At 54.2% G+C, this 7,119-nt stretch overlaps 1 long non-coding RNA gene across 2 annotated transcripts; it reads right to left on the bottom strand.

The window, feature by feature from the left end:
* Positions 1-336: 336 nt before the first annotated feature.
* LOC132220288 (uncharacterized) lies at positions 337-3,520 on the bottom strand. Of its 2 annotated transcripts, none has more exons than XR_009449755.1 (3): positions 3,255-3,520; positions 2,123-2,248; positions 337-606 (listed from the first exon to the last, which is right to left on the bottom strand). It is a non-coding gene; the product is annotated as an uncharacterized LOC132220288 (long non-coding RNA). The 2 variants fall into 2 exon arrangements; XR_009449756.1 differs by having other exon boundaries at positions 2,155-2,248.
* Between the last annotated feature and the right edge of the window lie 3,599 nt (positions 3,521-7,119).

Raw genomic sequence — 7,119 nt, 5'->3', positions numbered from 1 at the left:
ATACAGCGTCTGAAATATCTGCCACCTGCCTTCACTTAGGTCTTATTTACATTTACTTTATTACGATGTAAGTGGGTTTAAACACATCTTACGGGAGTTCCCCCCCCCCCACCCCACCCCGTTCTGCAGGTCCTGCTGGCACCCAGGTGGGGAGGCTGGGGCAGCGGGGCTCCTTGCTGATATCAAGTCAGGCTTCAGCCACCTGCCTGGAAGCCCAGGACAGACAGGGCTGATAGGTTGCTCCCCCTCAGGCCTCCCCTTTAACCCAAAGGGGAGGTGACTTCGGTCAGGGAGTCAGCATCCAACAGCATGAAGCACAGACGCAGCTTTCCAGCAGACGGACAACTTTTTAATGTTTGTAAGTTACAGAAAACACGCATTCCCGTTGCAGGCATTTAGAAGGCGGTTCCTATCTGTGGTGCTGTTCCCAGTCCGCCGACACCCATCCCCTCTGCAGAAGACACTTTGCTCTAGGGTCTCCTCCTCGATCCCATCTCTCCCTGGGGTTCCGTTTTCTAAGTCAGAGCTCCCCCGCAGCCACTGTTGGGGCTGCTGCGGCGGCGGTGGCGTCAGCTCCATGCCTCCTGAACTTCACTCCACTGAAATCTGGTTGGGTATGAAACAGACTCCGGTGGAATGAAGGACAAGAGAAACACATGGATCGTCTGGGGGTCTTTTTCTCAAAGGGTGGGCTGCACGTCATCCCCAGCCTCTGCACGCAGGGTTACTGCCTGGTCGCAGGCCTTCGGGATCTTTGACTCGCAGATGTGGGAGATGTGGTAGATGTGGGGGACCTGGATACACTTTGCCCTCCCAGGATCACTGCCTTCCACGGGCTGCAGAGAGCAGGCTCGCCAAGACACCCTGTGTCTACAGCACCGGCGGACAGTGCTGAGTGCGGGCTGGGCTGTGGGGCTGGCATCTGCTGTTTCTCACCCCTGAGGCAGCCATGCAGGCATATCCAGGGGGAACTTCTCTGTCCACCTCGTTGGGGAGCTGGCCACCTCCCCCCTTTGTCTGTGTCCCCCTGTGTGTGATGTGACTGAGTTCGGTGTGGAAGTCAGGTGTTCTGAAGTTACTTTAGAAAAACCCATCACCTATGGACCTGCTCACCAAGGTGAGGGGAAGCAGGGGCGGGGCCTCCTCTCCAGAATGCACTGTCCAGTGAGTGTGGACAGCACTTGGCAGGCCCATCTGCCAGCGGGCAATCAGGAGGAGGGGCTGAGGAGCTCGGGAGGGACCAGGACCCCGGCTGGAGCCAAGCCCACTCCTGGGCTGGGGGTGCGGGGCAGAGGAGGGTGAGACTCCTGGGTCTCGCTGCTGGATGTAGACTTACCCAGGACATCTGCTTTCTGGTGGCCCCACATCCTTTCCTAAGTCTGTTTGGAAAGGGCACACCCTCACCTTTTGGAGGCATAGGGTTGGGGGCTGTGGGGAGGGAGGAGATGGCCTGGCTCTCAGAGGCTGAATTAACTAGGGCTCGGAGGCCTCCCCGCCCTCCGAAGAGAAGTGCCCACGAACCAGTGGCTGTGTGGCTGCTGCCGGGCCTCTTCCTTGCTGTGTTCAGACATGCCCGTGGCTCAGTGCAAACCCCATAAAAGGCTGTTCTCCGCACCAACATGCACACGGGGTAGTTAGGGCAGATCCGCCCTGTTGTTTGGAAGACTTTCTTCCTGGGGCTTGTCCTGACCCGATGCTGGGAGGCAGCAGCTTAGAACGTGGCTCCTCCCCTGACATCCAGCCTCCCCAGCCCTGGGCATCGGGCCTCTGAAAAAGACCCCTCAGTAAGGGCTGGGGGTCCTAGCCATGGCTGAGGAAGGGCCCTGCTGTCCGTGGGCACTGAGAGGTAGAAGGCTGGCCCTTCCCCCTCCACTCGGCCTTCCTCATGAATACTCAGTTCAGACATGAGAGAAATGCGGCCTGCTTGTGAACGGCCCACCCCACATCGTCCTGCCATGCCTTTGGCCTATTTCAGAGACCCCCCGTTTGGCTCCGACAAACGATGGCAGGAGAGGGTGGAAGGAAAGAGTTCTGGGCTGGGAGGATTCTTTGCATTCTCTTTGGATTTTAGCCCAACTTGGAAGCCAAGGGGCCAGCGAGTCTCCCTGCAGACCCTCCTTACCCCACTCTCATCCTCCCCAGTGGATGGCCCACCAGATTCTTCAGGTCCTCTGCGGGAGTGTGCGGAGCGCCTCGCCTTCACGTGGGGTCCTCGGCCTGCGGGGTGGGTGCTCCGGAGGCCCCGTGTCTGTAAAAGCACGTTGTGAAAGACAATGCAGACAATAGGCAGCACTGGTGTTATTCAGAGACCCCAGACAAAGCAGGCCCTTTCCTAGCGCCCTCCCCTCACCCTGCAGACCTTCAGCGGCTACAGACAGGGCTGTATCAGGAGCCCTGAGCACTCTGGACCCCTCGCCCAGAGTTCAAGATTCTTCTGGCCACCATGCCTTTGCCAAAGTGATGCCCCAATGACCTCTCCTTGGCCACTTGCAGAGGAGGGTTTGGGCACAAGAAGCAAACCAGGCAAGTATTTGGCTTATAGAGTAAGTTCATTCAGTGACTGCTTTCCTGCCCCCAGCTGCCCTCAGGACTTGCCTCAAATGGCTTCCTAATAAAACCAACTTGGACACGAGAAGCAAAGAAGGGAACTGGGTCCTTGATTTCCTGTGAGCACCGCACCTTCCAGCCCAGGACTGAAAAGCCCGCCCACCCCCAGCTCCTCGTGTTGTTAAATCTCCAGGAATCAGAGGGAGCGGCAGTCCTGGTGCCTAACTGCTCAGCACCCCCGTTCCTCGCCAGCTCTATTATGGGTGAGCTTTATTGCCTGGGATCAGTGGAAATCCCCAAGACAACCCCGAGCGAGCTGGAGGTTTGGTTAGAACAGCAGGGTCAGCCACGTTCGCCTTGGAGAAGGTGATTAACTTCCAGTGAATGTGACCTTTTCTGCCGTCCATCCTCCGCGCTTCCTGCCCAGTGATTCTGGGGAGGCAGCCTCTCAGCGTTAGTTTCCCAAAGCCCCGCAGATCCAGAGATTTCGGGACTCACCTGTAGGTATGAGTGTCTGCACCTTCAACACAGCAGGGCCTATTATGAGCTTGATTCGAAACAATCAGTAGATTTTTCAAAAGATAACTCAAGCAAAGGGGAGGCTGCAGGCTCACGCGCATGAGAGAAAGAAAAGGAATTCCAAGCCTTGGAATGTTCTTCCACTCCTAAGGTTTGAGGACAGGAAATGAGAAAGGAGAACTACTTACTGTATAAAGTGTCCAGTGCTGCAGGCCCGTGCAGAACAGAAATGGCTCCTGAGGGAAGGTAGGGGTGGGTCCCAAAGCCATTCTCCCTTTAGTGAGAAGGCATATGAGAGCAGAGGAAAGTGCGTTGGAGTGGAGGGGGCTAAAGGTAGCTGGAGAAAGACAGTTTGGAATATGGTTGGGGTTCCATTGAAGTTTTGGAATAGAAATTGGTAACAGACAATGAAAGAGAGAGAAACTGGTTTTTCCAAGGCGAGGGGGAAGAAGAAGCACTCAGCCCCTTTCAAGGAGGTGGCACTAGTTTCACTCTTTATTTATGCACCTCACAGCAAAGCTTCGGGTTACCTGCTGGGCCCAACCAATGGAGAGAGGGCGCGGCTGCTGGCCCCGCCTCTCAGGACCCACACCCCAGGAGGCCCTGAATGGCGAGGCCTCTCTGCAAACTAATGCTACTTTCTTATTGTTCCCGAACACCAGGAAGGGAGGAAAGGGAGGTGAGGTCTGCATCACTGGGGAGTCTGCAGGTTATCTGAGTGCTGGCCGAGGAAGCTTTGGCCTCTGGAAGACCTGCAGGAAAGAAAGGGGAATGCTGAGATCTTATCCAGGCTGGAAGAATCGATGGTGTGTGTGTGTGTGTGTGTGTGTGTGTGTGTGTGTGTGTGTGTGTGTGTGAGTACCTGTGCGTAGGCAGCAGGAATCCATGGTCCTTTGAGTTTTCAGCCGTGACCCCGTTTCTTAGCGCTCTGCCGTGCACTTCAGGAAGCCAGCCCATCCCAGGACAGCCGTAGAAAGAGGCCCCAGGGTCTCAGCAGAGGCCCACCTCCCGGTTATTCTGATATGAAGCACAGACTGAGTTTGCTGTTCTCCCATGAGAAGCAAGGGGCTTTTGCAACCCAAGAGACTTTGCAACCTGCTTTCCTTCCATTCCCAGGGTGGGGAAGAGACCACTCTTTGTGAGGGGAAGTTGCACAACTGTGCCCCCATCCCAGCCCCCTCTTCCCTGCGCCTGCTCCCCCCTCCCCACTCTCCCTCTGGCAGGAAGGTAAGGGAAATGGAAGCTTCCTCTCATGTAGTGCACTTCACCTGAATCCTTGCCTCATTTCCACGTGTTTTCAAGGCGAATCTGGGGCACAGCAAAGGTAGATGCCTCCCTTCTCCTGGTAGGGGAGGGATGGAAGGCCTGGTCCAGAGGACATCTTGGTGCAGTCTGTCCCACAGCCCTTCATCGATGTTGATCCTAACAGCTCTTTAGAAATCTGCTCATCCAAACCTCTTACCAAACAGGTGGGAAACTGAGGCTCTGAGAAGAGAATTTCTGTCTCATGTTCATGCAGGGTCACGATTCTAGTCTACCTGGACCTCCTGACCTGCTCTTAAGGGCTCTTGATAATAAACTCTCCATGTCACCTTCCCTGGTTCCGGAGGCCTCACACTTGTCTGGGGCATTCGGCACCTTTTTCAGGAAGAAGGAAAGGCTCCATGGAGGATGAGGGGAGGGAGATTTCCTGGGTGACAGCTTTCTTAAGTGTGGGGACTCCTCCCCAAACTGTCAGGGCACACAATTTTGCTGCCAACTGGACCCAAATGGCCTTAGTGTAGCCTCAGCTCTCCCTTTTTCCAATTAGGAATGTAGAGAGAGAAGCAAAGTCCCTGGTAAGATGATACACATATACTTGTGAGTTAGAGACCCTGGACCCTGGTCCAGCCCTCCTTTCTCCCTTCCTGTCATTCATTCATTCATTCATTCATTCATTCAGTCAGTCAGTCAGTGATACACGCTCTCCCTCCCGCCTCATTTCACCTCACTCAACCGTGCACCAGGTGCGGAGCTCTCTACCCTTTAGGAACTCCCAACTTAGATATTCATATACATGCACAGATATCAAAACGGGCCCATAAGAAAAACACTCTGAATACTCCCCCAAAAGGCTGTGTCAACTTCCATCTCTGAGGTTCAGGGAAGGTCCCACAGAGAAGGCGGCATTTGAGCTGGCCCTGGACAGAGGAGGGAGGCCTGGAGGTGGGTTAGGACCCGCTGGGATGGAAACCTCTGGGAAGGAGCCCTCACCTGCTTCAGAAGCTCACTGTGCTCCAAGGGGGGACGAGAGGCAGAAGGCAGCTGCTGGGGATGTGACTGCCCCAAAACTTGCGGTAAAGGGCGGGCAAGTGGCCCCTGGGGTGGACAACAAGCAGAGGTCCTGCTGGCCCTATGCTTCGCCCTCCAGGGGGCATCTTGACCTCTGCATTTGTTAGAAAATGGAAACAAACAATACCGCAGCCAACGCAGCCAGGACAGACTCACCTGCCCGGAGCTACTGTGATGATTATTTACCTCCCCCTCAGCCTGATTCACCGAGGTCCAGGAGGATGCTCTGTGGACTGGTCCACACAAACTAGTTTGTATGGTGGGTTTGGGGGGGGGGGTGGTGGGAAGCATAGCAGAGTGGCTTTTCTGGTAGCCTCCTGTCCCCACATCCCTCAATCTGGCTCTTTGTTCCAAAGTCACTTAAGAGGCAAGGCTCTAGATGTCCTCCCTTCCCCCACATCTACCAGGGGCGTTTCCCAGGCTCTTTCAAGGATCGCATGCCTGTGGGAGGAGGGAGAGTGTGAGGGCAGAGAGGAGTGGAGGGGGCAGGGCAGGTGGCTGGGCTGGAGCGCAGGGCTCTGTCTCCACTCAGGAGCTGGCCATGTCGCGGTGTTTGCTCACTTTCTCCAATCTTGGGCTTCTTGTTTTGGTTTGATGTCCTGTATGCACATCCCTCGATCCTCATTCCTTCCCCTCAACACGACCTAGCCACGGATTCTCTACTGTGAGAAGATCTTTGGGCCCCACGGGCCTCTCTGCTCTGACTTCCAAGCCCAAATGTTACTGTCACATCTTTAGCTGTTGAGGAAACAGGTAAAAGATTGCAAACTCTCCCAAGTGTTCTAACACCGGATTAGCATTAGTTACCTACCAGCCCCTCCTGACTAACTTCTGGTTAGAGGCTCTTCTAATCTTGCAGCTCCGCCTTCATGCCTAGCACGAGTGCCCCCTGCCCTCCATCAAGGCCTGTGCAGTCAGTTCTTCATCCTGGGGAGGGGCACAGAAAGAGAAGCTACTGAGGTGTCCAGGAGCCCATTTGGAGTGGGCATCGTGACCTCTCAGGGTGAAACAGGACAGGTAGTGTGACAGAAGGAGACAGCTTGTTCCCAGAACCCGCTGGGAACATCAGAGCCCATGGCCTGGAGGTGTGGGGGAGGGTGCCCTTTGGGCTGCCAACAGACTGGAGCCTTCATCACCCCTCACTCTCAGCCTCTCGCTCTGTTCCACGTGTTGAGCTAGAAGGGCCTCTCCCTACAGGTTTATCAGTAAGGGCCCAAAGCCAGGAGCATGCCTGCTAATTTTTTTTCTGCCACTTCCTAGGTGATCACTTTGGCCCAGAAAGTAAGTGTATGAACATAAGGGGGGAAGATGTGGTTTAGCAGCAGAAATAAAAAACAACAACAACTTAGGGTTTGAGCTTATAGTAAGAGTTACAAGACTCAATGTTATAATGTGGCTGTCAAAGAGCAAATTCTATCTCTGATTGTATTATTAGAAATATGAGCGAGAAAACAAGGAAGGTGATATTCCTATTCTACTCTATATTGCTCAGATTACACCTGGCTTATGATGTTCAGTTATAGGCTTCACATTTGAAGAAAGGTCAATACAAGTATGGAAGTGAGAAAAAGGTGATCAGAATGGTGGGTGGGCTTGAAATTATTTCACTCTAAGGAAGGATTAAGGATGTTTAGTCTGGAGAAGTGATGACTAGGGAGCAGTGGGAAGCATATGACAGGTGTTTTCAAGTACACACAGATGCGCCACGTAGAAGTGGGTTAT

Source organism: Myotis daubentonii, chromosome 18, assembly GCF_963259705.1.
Source record: "Myotis daubentonii chromosome 18, mMyoDau2.1, whole genome shotgun sequence".
NCBI lineage: Eukaryota > Metazoa > Chordata > Mammalia > Chiroptera > Vespertilionidae > Myotis > Myotis daubentonii.
This window is presented reverse-complemented; position numbering and strand designations above follow the sequence as displayed.